The sequence below is a fragment of the Silene latifolia genome, chromosome 3, assembly GCF_048544455.1.
Source record: "Silene latifolia isolate original U9 population chromosome 3, ASM4854445v1, whole genome shotgun sequence".
NCBI lineage: Eukaryota > Viridiplantae > Streptophyta > Magnoliopsida > Caryophyllales > Caryophyllaceae > Silene > Silene latifolia.
The window spans coordinates 72,413,011-72,432,787 of record NC_133528.1 but is presented as its reverse complement, the minus strand read 5'-3'; the positions used below and the strand labels follow the sequence as shown (position 1 = coordinate 72,432,787).

The window sequence follows — 19,777 nt, the reverse complement described above, 5'->3', positions numbered from 1 at the left end:
GTCAGAATGTTCTGGAATGTTCCGGATATTTCTATTCCATATTTTGCAATCTTTTAATCTTTGGTAAAGAATTTCCCGTAATATTCACACAAAATATTAAGGAAAACAAGATTAATCCGTTATTCCATAACCAAAACACGGAAATCTTTCTTTCGCAGGAGGAAACCACTTGGGAAAGGACGCAGCAAGTGTTGCGCCTCTTCCAAGAGACGCAGTGCCTGCTGCGCCTCTTCCCAAGTCCTTTTCTGCGTATTTTTCGTATCTTTTCATATCTTTTCGAGATTCACTTCCAAAGTTTCTCCGAAAACCCTATTTCCTCCGTGTGATTAGTATAAATAGAGACCTTTGGTCTCACATATTTCTCACACGAGTGTCCGCCCTTCTCTTCTCCCTTTGCATTCTAGACCACGTTCTTACTTTTTGGCGTCTACGTGCTTGAAAATTCGACCATGTAAGCTCGGATCCTTCCGAGTACCAGCCTCATTTGCATGACCGACCAATTTGACCAACTCCACAACAATCAACTTTAATCAATCTGTTTAATTCCTCCTAGAGGGCACTTTCGTCTACATTCGAGTCGAGCATCACTAAACGTTAACTTAGTTCATCTCGTTTCGTCAAACATATACGTCTGGGGATGTAAATCCTTCTTTTATTTATTGTTCTTTATTTATTGTAATCATTATTGTAAGATTTATGTCGAAAAATTTCTTAAAACCGATTTATAAACCCTTTTTACGGATTAACAGGAGATAAAGGTCGAGAAAGGACGCAGCAACTGCTGCGCCTCTTCGAAGGGACGCAGTACCTGCTGCGCCTCTTCGTGAGGCTGCCGCAGTTCCTGCTTCCTTTCTTCTTCCTTCGTCTTTTGATAATTCGATTGTTTTGTTTCGTTTTCAATTGTTCTTTATTTCTTTTAACATGATAATTTAAGCATGATAATTCTAACCTATTATTCATCATCATTCATTATTAATTCATCTTTTAAATCCCGACTTAAATCCCTCATAATTCATATTTGTGGGTTTTCGTCATTAAAGTCAATCCGGTTTTTAGAGATTCGATTCATTAATATTGAATCTCTGGAATTCATCTTTGATATATTCGCATCTGTTATTTATCATATCCATCATTAATTCATCATTAGTAATTTGTTTAACCTAATTAATTTATTAATTAACCTTTTAATCTTGTGAATATTCGTTCTAATTTGTTTTATCCATGTTTTATTGTTTTTATGACCCCAATCATATGTAAATAATCTGATAATCACTTTCATCCGAGTAAATCATTCATAATCGATCATTAAAATCACCAACGAATATTAACAATTTGCAATTCCGGCTTCACAGCCAGAACTGAGCCAAGGAAGGGACGCAGCAACTGCTGCGCCTCTTCCAAGGGACGCAGCTCTGCTGCGCCTATTCCTGGTTGATTTCTATCTCTGAACTCCCGTTTTGTCTTGACCTAGATTATTAATTATGTATTTAATCAACTATTAGTCGTATTATCACCCTAATTTCTGTCCGTTTATTTATTTATTCTTTCTTTCTCAAATCATCCGTTTTAAATGTATTTTCGACATAAATCATTAAATCCGATGTAATTATTGTATATCTTTCTTTATTGTATTTATTATTGTATTTCTTTTTGCTTGTACGTCTCTCACATGTAATCAACTTAAATTCCTACTTTGACCCAATTGTATGTTAAATTACGTGTTCACCGACTTAGTATTAATTCTCACATGCTAGGATTAATCTAATGGATGTTGCATAGTCTGCATATAGATTGACAATATATCGAGTATAGATAATTTCCCTAATCATTAGTAGAGGCCGCTATCGAGGCGGGCGGGATTAGGTGTTCGATCAAAAGAGCTTCTTAATACGTACCCTCACGCCTTACTCCAGATCTCTGTGAACATCCCTGTTCATTGGCATCCACGAGAGTCATTCTAGAAATAGAATGCTAAGGGTAACGAGTTCTTGGTGTTCATGTCACTACTTTGTGTCTTGACATGGCACGAGGTATTCGAACGGTTTCCAATTTGATGTGACCATAATTAGCGCATATTTTGCCCCCGAATTAGCCTTGTTCCCATGCTTTTTAGTGCATATTTGGGTCATTTATTGTCTTTAGTTCTTTGTTTTGCATATTCTTTGAGATTTTGATCTCTTGGTAGGAAAGGAGTGCAAATCTTGCATTTTCATGGCAAAACGAGACTAAATTGATTGAATTCAATGACCAAGCATCAAGGAGAGACATGATTCGAAGGCCTTTGTACATATTTTGGTAGATGAGCAATGTTGAGAAAGGATCCTTGCATCCTCGAGGAAATCCCCAAGGATTTTATGAAGAAAAGGGAAGAAAAGAAGAAGAAACTATGCTGAGCTACAATCCGAGCGGATTGCCTACAATCCGTCCGTCCTCCACAAGCACAATCCGTGCGTCTTCCTTCAAAGACGCACGGACAGCAGCAACAGAATCCGCCAGGATTCCCCTGAAGACGCCCGTCTTCCCCTTCATGAATCCGCCCGTCCCGACTCCAATACGCACGGATTCTAGTACAGCGAAATTTCGTCTTCTCCAAGCTACAAAGAAAGAAGCCCTTCCTTCGAAAAATACCGGCTCCTCCCTGCTCAATCTAAAAAGTGTAATTACTAGTTTAGCCCTTAGTTAACCCTAATGCATCGACCTAATTTCCACTATAAATACCCCATTAGTCTAATTAGAAGAGCATGTTCTTCTTATCAATTCTTAGAGTAGTTAATATCAATCAAATCTCTCTTTAGTATTGTAATCAACAATTAATCAAGTTCTAATACAAGTTTTATTTCCTTAATCTCTCTTTTGTTCATCCTTTATTTTGGGTAATTGAAGATTATTTGGGTTATTATTGGGAGATTGACAACCTCTCAATCAATCATCAAGTACTTCTTTTATTCTTTGCTTTATTATTGGAATCATTAGTAGGTATAATTCTCTTAATCCCTCTTTAATTATTGTTAATTCTTTCATTTATTCATCATGTTTCCTTTTGTTGGTATAATTGACAACCTTCCTAGCATGATCAACATGATAATGAGTGAGTAGTGACCTAGCTAGGGTTAATGGATAATTAGGGGAAACCAACATGGGGAATGATTCATGCTTAAATTAATATGCTTTCATGGTTTATTTGCTTGCTTGTTTTGATCTCAACTCATGCACATGTTATGTTTGATGAAATGTGAGCCTATGAATCCTTGCATTTTTTACCCATCACCTATCTTTTCAATAAGACTTGTAAGACATAAACCAACTCGAGTCTCATTAGACCATGCATGTTGTTGAGTAGGGAAGACTAAGTCGACTTGTAGGTGTTGTACAATCTAATCGATTCGGCTCCGGGACCCAAACTTTCCTAGGATTGTAAGATATAACCCAACTCAATCCATCACAACAATAATTGCTTGCTTATAATTTGAGAACATGTTTGTATGATCAATTCCCATGATTCCCCTATGACCCCATGACACCCTAGTGCTTTTTATCAATTGTTTACAACCCTTTCATTTCATCTTGCTTATTTACTTTCATTGATATTTAGTTAGTGACCTTCTACATCAACCCAAATTGTGACACCCCTAAGACACCACTAGTTTCAATAGAGATCTCATCTCAATTCCCGTCCCTTGGGATCCGACCTTTACTTGCCTCTTTACTAATTGTAGAGTTGTTTGTGAAGCTATAAATTGTGTTTTGATTCGGACGTGACCCAACGACAACATCTATTCAATTGTGAACACGAAATGGACCGATCAAAAATGGCGCCGTTGCCGGGGACGGTGTTAACTTGATTTAGATTTTCTTATTTTGTTAGTAGTTGTGTATTTCTTTGCCTTGGGGAAGTAAAACTCCTCAAGGTTTGTTCTAATTGTTTTCGAGTTGTTTGATATTTTGCATGTCTAGAAGGTCACAAGGTGATTTGTTACCTTTTGATCGTGAAATTGAAAGAACCTTGACAAACAATAGGAGATTTGCTAGGAGGAATTTGAGAGGTATTAGTGAGGTTGTTCAACCAACTATTGAGTTCATCAACCCTTTTGAAAGAGAAGGTGAGGAGAACCCAACACAAAATACCCCACAAAATCAACCTGCAATGCCTAAATTTTCATCACATTCCGTACCCACCGAGGAGAACCTACCCAATGGTACTCCCACACCACAACATTTGACCGGAAATTTTATTGCCAAATCCGCCTTTATCCAATTAGTCGAAAGGAGCCAATTTGGGGGGATGCCTAGTGAAGACCCTCATTCTCATATGGAAACCTTTTGTGACTATTGTGATGCGATTTCTCAAACTGGTGTGACTCAAGACCAAATTCGATGGGTCTTATTTCCTTTTTCTCTAATCGGCACCGCGAAACAATGGTTGAAGGGCCTTGATAAGGCCACTCTCGGAATTGATTCTTGGAAGAAGTTGGCTCTAGCTTTCTACAAAAAGTTCTACCCACCGGAAAATACTAACATGCTAAGAGCTCAAATTACGGGTTTTAAGCAAAGGGATGAAGAATCTTTGTATGAAGCTTGGGAGCGGTTCAAGGGAATTTGTCGCTCATATCCTCACCATGGACTTAGCGAGTGGTTCTTGGTACAACAATTTTGGAACGGTCTATATGAAGATTAAAGGAACATTCTCAACATGGGATCAAATGGAATGTTCACCGAAGTTGATGACAATCAAACATGGAACAAGATTGAGGAAATGGCGGTCCATAACTCACAATATAATTGGCCTCGCAAGGCTACTAGAGGAGGAAAGCATGAAGTGGACTCCGTTACTCAATGGCAAGGACTAAGGGAGCAACAAAGGCAACAAAGGCAAAGGCACCCAAGGCAAAGGCACTCTCATCAAGACAAAAGACTCTTCAAGCAAAGAAAGTATTGGCTATGGTGGTAGCAAACCCAAACTTGGAAGTGCAACAACAACAACAACCTCCTATGGAAGCAACAACATCCTCTACTCCGGAAATTGCTCAACTTTCGAACTATCCGGAGATAATTTTCATTTCCTAATCCCATAGGGACACTTTTGCCAAGTTTGCTAGGAAATCATTTCTATCCACCAAGTTTATTTGTGAAGATACCTTAGAAAAATTGGGTGTCCTTGAGCAAACTAGAGCCTTTTTCAAAGCCATGGGGTTGGAGAAATTGTTTGAATCAAAAGAATTGACATACCCCTCCCTTACCTTAGAATTTTTGAGTTCTTTGAAAGTTAAGAAGGTTGAGACTATGGAGACCATCGAGTTTCGCCTAGCTAATGTTAGTAGGCGCATCTCCTTTGCGGAAATAGGTGAAGCTTTGGGTTTTAGTGATTCTCCGAGTTATTTTAAGAATGTTGGCAAATATGACCCCGACCCTCTTTGGGAGGCGATTTCCGGAAGGAAATTTGAGGACTTTCATGCGAGTCGTGCTCTTTTAGTCCACCATCCGGGCATAAGAGTATGGCACAAGGTCGTAGGGAACACCATCAATGCAAGAAAAGACACCAACCATTTCACCAAACTCGATTTTGTTCTTCTTGAGTCGGCTTTGAACGTTGGTAGGGAATTCACCAAGCCTTTTAACTTTCTAAGGCTCTTGGTGGATAGATGGTTAAATATTGATTGTGGGAAGAAAGGCACTACCGTTATTGTGAATGGAGGCCTGGTCACTATCCTAGCTAAATACTTCGATCCAAACTTCAACAAAGATAACAAGTATGAGGCGAAAGAGGGTGGCCATCTCGTTGATATGCATACTATGATACACAAGTACAAGTGGGTTGCCCATAATCCTCTTGACACCAAGTATGGATGGCTCACTAGTGAGGCTAGTTCTTTCACTTTGCCTTCAAAGATTTGTCGATTGAGTGTCCACTGGACCAACTATCTACTTCCCCATTCAAAAGAGGCCGAGTATATTATCCAACAACAAAAGGGTGAAATTGAAGTGCCCTCCTCTTCCATTGTCACACCACCCTACCCTTTCGAGTACCAAGAGTTCAAGCCGGAATGTGTTGAAGCAAGAAATGATTATTTGACTCTTTTCATGCAAGCAATGCACAAGCAAGCCTTTGAGGATCGGAAAAATACTTACTTAGCTCAATATCCACCCCTCTTACACTTAGCTAGGCAAGGACTACTTGACCCATCATGTCTTTTGCCTAGTTGGGCGGATAAGGAAGTCCTATTTCCGAGTGCATCTAGGGTTGTTTCGGGTGATAATGAGGTTGTTGGTAATGAAGAGGTTGATGATAACATTGATGAAGAAGCTAGTGAAGAAGGAGAAGAGGATGATGAGCAAGGTGAAGAAGAAAGTGAAGGAGAAAGTGGTGATAAGACCACTTCTAATGAGGATGATGAAGATAGTGATGATATGATGGAAGATTAGCAAGCTTTAGAGGCTCCTACCCTCTCAAGGTTTGTCTATTTCTCTCTTTGTTTTAATTATTTTTCTTGATCATTGTTGGAGTAGTCCTAGCACCATAGAGGACTCACACCTCGGTACCATTGAGGTGTTCTCATTTTATTGTTCCCACTTTCAAAATCCAAAATGACAAATTAGTTTCATGCATGCATAGTGTGTGCATGAACTACACCCATCCTTAGGACATTAGCAATAGTGTCTAGCTCGGTTTGGGGAAGTGAATGCATACACAACGGGAGGTAATCTAAATTATCCTCTCCGTCATAAACAAAAAGCATGCATCATGTAGTGTAGATTAGTGTAGCTTGCATTTAGTGTAGAAATCATGCATCATGTTTGCATAATTTCCCATCATTTTGGCCATTGAGGACCATGCCCATATTAGTGTGGGGATGGGGAATTCTAACTTAACTTTTATTCACAAATCTAAAAAATTGAAAAATTTCGAAAAACCATAAAAATTTGAAAATTGAAAAAACCAAAAACATGTTTATTTTCTTTTGTAGTGTAGTCATGTATATATTATTGTATATATTGTGTTTGTTCTATCCTTGTTCACATTGATCGACTACGCCACATCCGAGACATGAGGATCATGAAGACCGCATGGTATGATCTTTCCAATCTCCTTTTTCCTCTCTATGTTAATGACTATGTGGCTTTATTTTGATTGATGCGGTATAACAATGTGAACTTAGGACTTGCATTTAGTTTATATGTCATATTAGTTGATAGAATCACTTGCATTAGGATGTATATATTAGTTGCATCATAGCATGTAGTTGCATTTAGATAAAATGTTTTGAAAAGTGCCTAATTGAGAACTTTGACAAGAGCAACTAAGCCATTACAAATACTTTTTCAACTTAAGACTTTGCCTACTAGAATGGTTGTAAAACACCCTAGATTGTGTCATACTAGTGTCTTTTGACCCATGACCCAAAGCCTAGTCAAGAGTTTGCATGTGAGTCACCTATCCAACCCCGTGATGCGATGTGGACTTGGTTAACTTGTCTAGGTGACCTTGATTAACCTTGTGGTAAGGCAACCCAAAAATACTTTTCTATCAATAAGTTTGAAGTGCTCATTTCGAAAATTTTGTTATGTGGAAGTAATTTATTGCTAAGGAAACCTCAAATGTTATGAAATGTTGAAATGTTGAGAATTAGTTGTTTTGATGGAGGCATACCACTTCGATGTGCTTTGGAGCGGGATCCATTGAATTGGGCCCCCACACGGTTGTGAATTCGGCCGCCCAGAGACAGAGTGACTATCACCCCGAAAAGCTATTGTCTAGAGGTTAACCGGTTGCCTAATAAGCGATTGGCGAAAGCAAAGGACACTAGCCCGGAAGGGACAAGCCCCATCTTAAATTTTTGAAATGTGAAAGTTGAATGAGGTCAATTTTTGAATACTAGTCATATCCACCCCTTTTTTATAAAGATTTGAGCATTTCATTCCCAAAAAGCCTTTTGTCAAGCCACTTTGTCGAGCTTGGGACGATCCATGACCTTTACTTTTGTAGAGAATTCGAGACTTGTCATGTCATATGCTACTAGCATCATAGGGATCATCATTCCAACACCATCCGATCGCTCTTGACGAAATCATTTGGAAATTGAGGACGAAAGTAGTCTAGTTTAACACCATTTGGAGGTGATTTAGTGCCATCCTCTTAGCCTTAGTAATTTGTTGAACTAGTATTTGTGAAGGATTACATGCTCTTAAATTTGTTCTCTCTTGGTTGCCTCCGCCACTTCATGAGGAAGTGGCTATTCCTTTTGTAGATGCATCCATTATTTGATTTTGTGTGCTTAATGTTTGGATGTGTCGCCATTTTGGCAAGACCCACCTTGCCTTGCAAGAAGGCATCCTACCTCATGGTTATCTTGTTGTGAGTTGAAGGGGCGGAGTGAGACCCGCTAATTGTCTCATATCGGCTATCTTATTAGGTTAGTTTAAATAATGGTCCTAGTCTTTGTCATCTCTTTACCCGGGACGAGCAAAGGTTCGGTTTGGGGATATTTGATGTGACCATAATTAGCGCATATTTAGCCCCCGAATTAGCCTTGTTCCCATGCTTTTTAGTGCATATTTGGGTCATTTATTGTCTTTAGTTCTTTGTTTTGCATATTCTTTGAGATTTTGATCCCTTGGTAGGAAAGGAGTGCAAATCTTGCATTTTCATGGCAAAACGAGACTAAATTGATTGAATTCAATGACCAAGCATCAAGGAGAGACAAGATTAGAAGGCCGTTGTACTTATTTTGGTAGATGAGCAATGTTGAGAAAGGATCCTTGCATCCCCGAGGAAATCCCCAAGGATTTTATGAAGAAAAGGGAAGAAAAGAAGAAGAAACTATGCTGAGCTACAATCCGAGCGGATTGCCTACAATCCGTCCGTCCTCCACAAGCACAATCCGTGCGTCTTCCTTCAAAGACGCACGGACGGACAGCGAAAGAGAAGACTGCCCGATTCCCCAAGACGCCCGTCTTCCCCTTCCCCGAATCCGCCCGTCCCGACTCCAATACGCACGGATTCCAAAGATGCAAATAAATTTCGTCTTCTCCAAGCTACAAAGAAAGAAGCCCTTCCTTCGAAAAATACCGGCTCATCCCTGCTCAATCTAAAAAGTGTAATTACTAGTTTAGCCCTTAGTTAACTCTAATGCATCCACCTAATTTCCACTATAAATACCCCATTAGTCTAATTAGAAGAGCATGTTCTTCTTATCAATTCTTAGAGTAGTTAATATCAATCAAATCTCTCTTTAGTATTGTAATCAACAATTAATCAAGTTCTAATACAAGTTTTATTTCCTTAATCTCTCTTTTGTTCATCCTTTATTTTGGGTAATTGAAGATTATTTGGGTTATTATTGGGAGATTGAAAACCTCTCAATCAATCATCAAGTACTTCTTTTATTCTTTGCTTTATTATTGGAATCATTAGTAGGTATAATTCTCTTAATCCCTCTTTAATTATTGTTAATTACTTTCATTTATTCATCATGTTTCCTTTTGTTGGTATGATTGACAACCTTGCTAGCATGATCAACATGATAATGAGTGAGTAGTGACCTAGCTAGGGTTAATGGGTAATTAGGGGAAACCAACATGGGGAATGATTCATGCTTAAATTAATATGCTTTCATGGTTTATTTTCTTGCTTGGTTTGATCTCAAATCATGCACATGTTATGTTTGATGAAATGTGAGCCTATGAATCCTTGCATTTTTTACCCATCACCTATCTTTTCAATGAGGCTTGTAAGACATAAACCAACTCGAGTCTCATTAGACCATGCATGTTATTGAGTAGGGAAGACGAAGTCGACTTGTAGGTGTTGTACAATCTAATCGATTCGGCTCCGGGACCCAAACTTTCCTAGGATTGTAAGATATAACCCAACTCAATCCATCACAACAATAATTGCTTGCTTATAATTTGAGAACATGTTTGTATCATCAATTCCCATGATTCCCCTATGACCCCATGACACCCTACTGCTTTTTATCAATTGTTTACAACCCTTTCATTTCATCTTGCTTATTTACTTTCATTGCTATTTAGTTAGTGACCTTCTACATTAACCCAAATTGTGACACCCCTAAGACACCACTAGTTTCAATAGAGATCTCATCTCAATTCCCGTCCCTTGGGATCCGACCTTTACTTGCCTCTTTACTAATTGTAGAGTTGTTTGTGAAGCTATAAATTGTGTTTTGATTCGGACGTGACCCAACGACAACATCTATTCAATTGTGAACACGAAACGGACCGATCACAATTTTCCACAATAAATTGGTGGCGACTCAACAAATGCAAACGCTTGTTCCCAAGCGTACCCGTGGGCCCGCGTCCACAGTTTGGCGACTCCGGTGGGGATAATACACTTACGTGTAGCCAAAAGGGTGAAACTTGAACAAGGTTAGGGAATAGTTTGTACGAGACAATTATCGGTTTTCATAACTCGATCTTCCTAGATCGTTTTAGTCGGCCTTCCTAGGCCCAACCCAACCCATTCGACCAATCGTCCCGTCTGGACAGTCCTAATTCTTATTTGGGCCTAAGGATGGATAGCGATTGACGTCATCCATACCATGGTACTTACTCTTGTTTGTATCAAGGACTTTCACTACTTGAGGAAATGGCCTAGGAATCGGCCTTACTCCTATTTGGTACGAGCCTCTTGGTCGTACTCACTTGGAGGTTTAGTTTTCGGTACTTGTCGTTAGGAGCACCTAGACCAAAAAAATATTTATAACTTCACAAACAACTCTACTATTAGTAAAGAGGCAAGTAAAGGTCGGATCCCAAAGGACGGGTATTGAAGTGAGATTTTCAATTGTAAGTAGCGGTGTCTAGGGGTGTCACAATTTGGGGTTTGAAGTAGAAGATCACTAAACTAAATAACTGTTGGGGTTGGTGTCCTTAACAGTTAGTGCAAGGACTTATAAATCTCTAAAAGGATCAAAGGGTATACTTTGTATCATAATCAGTTGATCCACGTTTATCAATAACGGTTGGCTTGCTAGATAAGTTTGACGTTATTGTCATACAGATGGCGGTGATCAACTGGTCCCTAAAAGTCACACCTATAGGATACGTTTGAGTGATGTGACGGTATGAAAATACAGTCATGTAGATGCCAATTTTGACTAACCAGTTAGTCTGAGTTATTTGACTAATAATTAGTTAAAATGTGATGTTGAGATATTTTATTTAATACGGATTAAATAAAAATGGCTAAGGCGAATTAAGCAATTAATTTGTAAAATTGAATATAAGCGTTTTATATTTAATTAAATGTATATTGAATATAATTATACAATACTGTTTTGTCGGACATGTATTAATAATTCAACTAACCCGTATTATTAGTTGATGCCTTAATTTCCGATAACCGATAACAGTTTATAATGAAACCGCGTCATATACACTTAGCGAGTTATGGACCGGACCACGAGTTTAAGTGAAGAGAAAATGAAAAGCCCATTTGGGCTCCTCTCACTCGGTTTGGCCGAGGCTCCCATAGACAAAAGGGGAGTCTTCTCCTCTTTTCTAACCTAATTCATTTTGCTAAAATAATTAGGGTTTTGGGAATTGTGCCTCCTGAATCCCGGATCTCTCATCCAACACAAACTCACAAAACAATCCCCTCGATATTGCAAGGCAATTAGGGGATTCTCTCTAGCACAAGGGCATTACTCGGACATCTTGGGTGCAACGATTAGGAGGAGATCTAACTTGATCTCTCATTGCCTTTTGCACTAGGACCGAAGGTTATTTCTATATCTTTATCGTTTCATTATGTTTTTCGTTTTATGACTATAATCACATGTAAATTTTGCGTTATAATCCTATAATTAAAGGGTATTATACGGATATTACCCTACAAGTGGTATCAGAGCGAGGCCACGTAAATTTTTATATGTGTTTTTCATCAAACGATTGTTGAAACGATGAAATTTGGTTAAAAAAAAAGTCACGGCACAATCTGTTTTGGCTCGGCAATTTATTTTTATTGCTGCGTTTTTTTTTGTTGTTTTTGTGCCTTGGGATCCGTGTCTTGTTTACATGGATCGATTATTTTTTTTGAAGCTAATTCCACACGGCTGGAATTTTTTTTTCTCCCTCACGGTTTTCATTTTTTTTTGCACGGCTGCTTTGATTTTCGTGCCATGTTTTATTTTTGTTGTCGATTTGATCTTTGCATATTATTTTGTAATCGATATTCAATGTAATGTGTTAAAGATCTATCAATTGCTATTTCATTTCTATACGGATTAGGTGCTATCGCAATTGGTTTTTATCAAATCGATAATTTTTGTATAAAATTTTGATAAAACCGTGTGGCATGTTGGTCTCGACATTTCTATATGTCACGGCCTGTTTTGTGCATTGGGAACCGTGTCCGATTTACGGTTGTTTTGTGACGATTTTCTGTTTTGTTTTTGATTTGTTCTTTGCGATTGTTGTTTTAAACGATAATTACAACAATATGTGAAGAACATGTCAATTGTAATTTTGTTTTAATCCGGATTAGAATAAATTGCAATTGTGTTTTATCAAACCGTTATGTTTTGATCTTTAGTTGCTCACGATTTTGAGCCGTATAAATTTTTTTTTGGATTTTTGATGCTCTCGTTTTTATAGCATTTAAAAAAAAAAAAAAAAAAAAAAAAAAAAAAAATTTGGGTTCTGCAATCTGTTCACGTTCAAAGATAATAAAAAAAAAAAAAAAAAAAAAATTTCTGTTTTTTTCGGCCCTTTAATGCATAAAACGTTTTTTTATGCTCTCGCTTGTTAGTGAAACGGTTCACCCACGTAAAATAAAGTTACTTTAAAACGATTTATTGTAACGGATTATCTCGGATTAAAATTAATTTGACTAAAGCGGTTTTGTCATATAATTTTAATTATCTTTGGTGGTTTGGATAAAAATTTAACATAATTACGGAATTATGTCACGAATAAATTTAATTTTTTAGTTGATGCATTTTAATTTATCGTTCTTGTTTATATTTTGAATGTTTTGAATGCCTTTTAATTACGTATTTAATTATTTTGCAAACGGTTGTAACTTAGTGTGGCCTTAGTAGAACGTGTTACCGTAATAATGGAACACGGTCTTGGTTGTATTTTGAGATCTCGTATCTCCATTTTATTTCTTTTAATTACAGTTTTTTATTTAGAATGTAAATAGGTTTATATTTGTAAATTTTAAATTGTAATTTTTGAGAAGACTAAAGATGGAGACCGGATGCTCACTCCCGCTACATGGACAAAGATGGAACACCAAGACAAGCTTTTCGGGTCCAACGGTGGATTCCAAAGTTGTATTTTGTTCTTTTTACTAGGATAGGCCACACTAGGAATTTTTATTTACGTATCGCATTCATTTATTTATTTTATTGTAACGATAGTATGCATCATTTTCCGCCTAAAAACCAAACCACCTAATTATTGCATGAAAACTGACACATATAGAGGTCACGAGTTAGTTTTCTATGACATTCGCATGTCACACGATTTTAAGCCATCACCCAAATTAATTCATTCACGCAAACGCTAGTTATTCGTTCACTTAATATGAATTATAATTTAGTTGATGGGATCTTCCTCGTATAAACAAAAATTGAGAACGGTCTTTATAGGTCAAACTCCAATGAGTCCCTTCTTCGTCGGTAGGCATAATATGACCCCTTCTACGTCGGGTAAGTTGGAACCGATTGACCTATTTTATCTCAACACTATGGTCACTCGTACGATCCTGTGACTATGGTGGACTATAGATAGGATTTACGGAAATCTATCGACCAAGAGTTCTTCCGGAAGAATTAGCTAAACAGTTGGCTTATCAATTTACCGAAATTGAGTCTTGGGATCACTTGTATCATTCTTGAGGGAGATCAATTATGCAAGTGCATTGAGTCTACATGTTAAAATGAATTTTAAATAGACTTAAATCACCTCGATGAGTTGCTTATTTCGTTTTGTTTTCCTTTTTTTTTCAAAGTGTAGATCACGTTCTTTAAACCGCAAAATAACAAATGGTCTGGTTCTCATTGATAACCCAATGCCAAGTGCCACATTGGACCGTGAGTCCTGGCTTCGGATCTTCATGAATCGGATGAATCGGTCTACTCGATCAAGAATGATGGATCCAACTTCGAGACCGGGAGGCGGCATTACGGAATGCTGCCGCCGCCGACGGAAGCTCAAATATCTATTAGAGCCCCTCCCGAAACCCAGTCCCACGGCTAGAGCTGCTGAAATCACCAAGTTTAATGATTTATGTATGGAAGCGGGTGCGATTAAAAACGTACTCATTTTTGCAATGGAATCCAATTTGCATAAACGCTTCATAGCCCATGGTGCAAACAAGATTTTCACCACGCTCACCAAGGAATTCTCGAAAGCACCGAGAATCGTGACCTATGAGCATACCACTCGCTTCTTTGATGCGAGACTCGAAAGAAGGGCCAACTTTGTTAGCCCACACATTCTCAGCATGATTGAGAATGTCGAGAAGCCGAGACCTTTGATTGTAACATTAGCGAGAACATTGTTATCGACCGCATGCTTCATTCACTCCACGATGGTTTTTCGCAATTTAGAGCGAATTACTATATGAATGATTTGAAGAAAACCCCACATGAATCGCACTCCTTCTCGTACATGCACCGAGAAGGACATGAAGCTCAAAGTGGGAGTGTGAAACAGATGTTCTCGTTGTGTCCAACAAAGGGAAAGGTAAGGGCAAAGCTCGTGCAAACCTAGCGAGAGGTAAACCGAAGTTCAAGAAGTCGGGTTCAGGTAAGAGTGGGCCTGGTGAGTCGAGCACCTCATCCGGCACGACAAAGAGCAAGAATGAAAACATGGAGTGCCATCATTGCCACAAGACTGGGCATTGGAGGCGTACATGTCCTGTTTATCATGAGGACTTAAAGGCAGGTCGTGTTAAACCTGTTGGTATGTCTTCTATCTCTTCTACTTTTATTCATATGATTGAGATTAACCACGCAAGTTACGGAACTTGGGTACTTGATACTTGTTGTGGTTCTCATCTCATAATCATGTGCGGGGGCTCAAAACATCGAACCCCTCGTAAAGGGTGAGGTGGACCTGCGTGTTGGGAATGGAGCAAGAGTGGCTGCTATCTCAAAGGGGACATATGTGATCCAGCTTCCTAGCGGATTTGAGTTGTCATTATATGACTCGCTATTATGTTCCTAGTCTTTCGAAAAACATTATTTCGGTTTACGCACTTGACAAACTTGGTTTTTCATTTGTAATAGAAAATAATGCTTGCATTTTCTCTTTACACGATATGATTTATGGCAAGGCGATCTCCATGAACGGAATTTATGTTCTAGATCGACGACCAAATATTACACGTAATGAATAAAAAGTTAAAGGTTGGTGACAAAGATCAAACGTATCTATGGCACTGCCGTATGGGACACATTAATGAGAAACGCGTAAAACAGCTCATTAAAAATGGCGCTATCTCGGCCTTTGATTTTCAATCATTTGGCACGTGTGAATCATGTCTCATCGGTAAGATGACTCGTATTTCCTTCAAAGGTGTTGGAATGCGCGCTGCTGACCTATTAGGGCTCATACACACGGATGTATGTGGTCCTATGTCAATCACCGCACGAGAAGGCTATAGGTATTTCATCACTTTCACGGATGATTTAAGTAGATATGGCTATGTCTACTTAATGAAGCACAAAAGTGAATCCTTTGAGAAATTCAAAGAATACCAAAATAGGGTACAAAACCTACTTGGTAGAAAGATAAAAACACTACGTTCAGATCGTGGTGGCGAGTATCTTTCTCACGAGTTTGATCAACACCTTAAAGACTCGTGGGATCGCCCTACGCTTAACTCCACCGGAACACCTCACCAATGGTGTGTCCGAACGGAGAAATCGAACACTACTTGATATGGTTCGATCCATGATGAGTCACACGGTTTTACCCGATTCATTATGGGGTTATGCTCTTTGTCGGCCGCTCTAATACTTAATCAAGTCCGTCTAAAGTCATTGACAAGACTCCATATGAACTATGGAAGGGAACGGTCCCTAACTTGTCCTTTATACGGGTTTGGGGCTGCGAGGCTTATGTCAAGTGGAGACCTGAAGATAAGCTCGGCCCGCGATCGGTCAAGACATACTTTATAGTTTATCCTAAAGGAACACGTGGTCATTACTTCTATTCGCCAACCGAACAACGCGTTTTTGTTGCGGCTAGTGCGACATTCTTAGAGAAGGAATTTCTCGAGAATGCAAAGAGTGATAGAACCTTCGACCTGTCGGAGATTCCAGAACCGAACACCGAGCAACCATTGGAGGAACCAATTCCTTCAATCCCGGCTGCGGTAAATATTCCTGAGGAACCTAGGAGGTCGGGAAGAGTCTCTATTCCTCCGCATGATACATTGGTCCGTCGAGGAACATGACATAGATGACATTCTACTCTTAACGAGTAGTGAACCCGCAACCTATAAAGGTGCCATGACCAGTTCTGACTCAAAGCTATGGCTTGAGGCCATGCAATCCGAGATGGACTCCATGTATGAGAACAACGTGTGGGATCTTGTTGACTTACCTGCTAAGGTTCGTCCCCTTCAATGCAAATGGCTTTACAAGATAAAGCATTCTGTGGAAGGTCAACAAGATATCTACAAAGCACGACTAGTTGCTAAAGGTTTCACCCAAGTGCCAGGTTTGCACTACGATGAAATTTTTGCACCCGTAGTCATGTTGCGTTCCATTCGGATTATCTTAGCGATTGCCGCTTTTCATGACTATGAAATTTGGCAAATGGACGTGAAAACCGCCTTCTTAAACGGCTTTTTGGAGGAAGAGTTGTACATGGTACAACCCGAAGGTTTCATCGATCCAAAGACATCCTAAGAAAGTGTGCAAGCTTAAGCGTTCCATTTATGGACTTAAGCAAGCATCAAGGAGTTGGAATCATCGCTTCGACCAAGTGATAAAAGAAAATGGATTTACTCGATCGGTCGAGGAACCATGTCTATATATCAAGTCGAGTGGGAGCAAGATTGTCTTCCTAATATTGTATGTTGACGACATACTCCCGATTGGGAATGATATACCTCTCTTAACTTCGGTGAAAGTATGGTTGAAAAACCATTTCCAGATGAAAGATCTGGGAGAGGCACAAAGAATTCTAGGCATCCGTATCTATCGAGATAGATCACGACGGATGCTATCTCTCAGTCAGGAGTCTTACATAGACAAAGTCCTAGAGAGATTCAACATGACTAACTCCAAGAAGGGGTTCCTTCCTATGTCTCCAGGGGTGCATTTGAGCAAGTCTCGGCACACCGGAGACACCGGAAGCAAAAGAGCGCATGGCACGGATACCTTATGCCTCGGCAATAGGATCTATCATGTATGCCATGATATGCACACGTCCCGACGTGGCATATGCATTGAGTATGACAAGTCGATTCCAACAAAGATCCAGGTGAATCACATTGGTTGGCTGTCAAGAACATTCTTAAGTACCTACGGAGGACTAAAGATTGGGCATTGACTTATGGAGGCGAACAAAAGCTATGCGAACCGGTTCGCAGATGCTAGCTTCCAAACGGATCGAGATGACTCGAAATCTCGGTCTGGATTCGTTTTTACTCTTAATGGCGCTGCAGATCACCGGAAGAGTTCGAAACAAATCACATAAAGAGATTCTACGACCGAGTCCGAGTACTATGCCGCGTCTGAAGCTACAAAGGAAGCGATATGGATGCGTCAATTCTTACATGGGCTATCCGTAGTGCCTAGTTCGAATGACCCGATCACCATCTATTGCGACAATAGTGGTGCCATCTTCCAAGCTAAGGAGCCAAAGTCTAGCAACAAGTCTAGACATGTACAACGGAAAGCTCATCTAATCCGGGATTACGTGGAGCAAAAGGCGAGTGATAGAAAAGATTGCTACAGATGATAACATAGCAGATCCTCTCACTAAAGCATTACGACAAGATAAGCATGAAGGGCACGTTAATTCCATGGGAATTAAACGTGTTCCTAAGTTGTAGTACTCTTTTATGGATTAGATTCATTCCCTTTTGTACTCTATACGACATCATCGTTTTGATATTTTATATATATTTTGTTTTTCATGTGGATTTGTACGACAAATTTTGAACACCACAAAGTGAACTGAACGAACATTATATTTTTTTTCAGTCCTTAATTGCCCACATGAGCTGATAACTCTGGCAATTATTTTGTGACGTTGGTTGATGGTGGGTTCAACTAGCCATAAGTCAACAGGTTGACTGACCAATCACAGAGGCGATTTATACGGATATTTCGTAGGACACAATTGTGACATCAACGTGGAGTCCTAAATGTTTTATAACATTCGGTGCCCGGTCGTGGATAGGACCTCCATGGTGATCTTAAGAGTCGATTCTTTTGACTATCGACTGTCTCTTGAGACTAAGGCAGATTTTGGGTGACTTTGGTTTCTTTCTCACGGTCATCCGTAACAGGGGGCCAAGTAGATTGTTTCTGGGTCATTTCATGCTGTGCTTAGATCGGAAGGAGTTCGAGTTGAAGGAAATATTCAGCCTTTATCGGTACTCGATATTTCTCGGGGCCACTCGAGGAGTCAGAATCGAAATGCATGGCCATGCTCGGATACGGATTCGTTTTATCAGTTAAGTTACTCTCTAGTCGGGGAAACCACTCTAGATCTAGATCGATTGTAAAATACGACCTTTGTGGATCCAGATCTGCAAATTGTTTTACATTGAGTGGGAGAAATTTTAAATGAATATGAGAATCGGTTATCGCACATACACTTGTACGGACAAGTGGGAGTTTGTTGAGCCGTGTCCTCCAGCTTAGTGCGGATAACGTCATTGCACATACACTTGTACGGACAAGTGGGAGCTTGTTGGGGTTGGTGTCCTTAACATTTAGTGCAAGGACTTATAAATCTCTAAAAGGATCAAAGGGTATACTTTGTATCATAATCGGTTGATCCACGTTTATCAATAACGGTTGGCTTGCTAGATAAGTTTGACGTTATTGTCATACAGATGGCGGTGATCAACTGGTCCCTAAAAGTCACACCTATAGGATACGTTTGAGTGATGTGACGGTATGAAAATACAGTCATGTAGATGCCAATTTTGACTAACCAGTTAGTCTGAGTTATTTGACTAATAATTAGTTAAAATGTGATGTTGAGATATTTTATTTAATACGGATTAAATAAAAATGGCTAAGGCGAATTAAGCAATTAATTTGTAAAATTGAATATAAGCGTTTTATATTTAATTAAATGTATATTGAATATAATTATACAATACTGTTTTGTCGGACATGTATTAATAACTCAACTAACCCGTATTATTAGTTGATGCCTTAATTTCCGATAACCGATAACAGTTTATAATGAAACCGCGTCATATACACTTAGCGAGTTATGGACCGGACCACGAGTTTAAGTGAAGAGAAAATGAAAAGCCCATTTGGGCTCCTCTCACTCGGTTTGGCCGAGGCTCCCATAGACAAAAGGGGAGTCTTCTCCTCTTGTCTAACCTAATTCATTTTGCTAAAATAATTAGGGTTTTGGGAATTGTGCCTCCTGAATCCCGGATCTCTCATCCAACACAAACTCACAAAACAATCCCCTCGATATTGCAAGGCAATTAGGGGATTCTCTCTAGCACAAGGGCATTACTCGGACATCTTGGGTGCAACGATTAGGAGGAGATCTAACTTGATCTCTCATTGCCTTTTGCACTAGGACCGAAGGTTAT

The 19,777-nt window shown here is 39.2% G+C and overlaps 1 non-coding gene across 1 annotated transcript; it reads right to left on the bottom strand.

Annotated features, from left to right (window-relative positions):
- Window positions 1–4,516: 4,516 nt before the first annotated feature.
- On the bottom strand, window positions 4,517–4,623 carry LOC141650696 (small nucleolar RNA R71). Its single transcript, XR_012546714.1, has one exon. It is a non-coding gene; the product is annotated as a small nucleolar RNA R71 (small nucleolar RNA).
- Window positions 4,624–19,777: the final 15,154 nt, after the last annotated feature.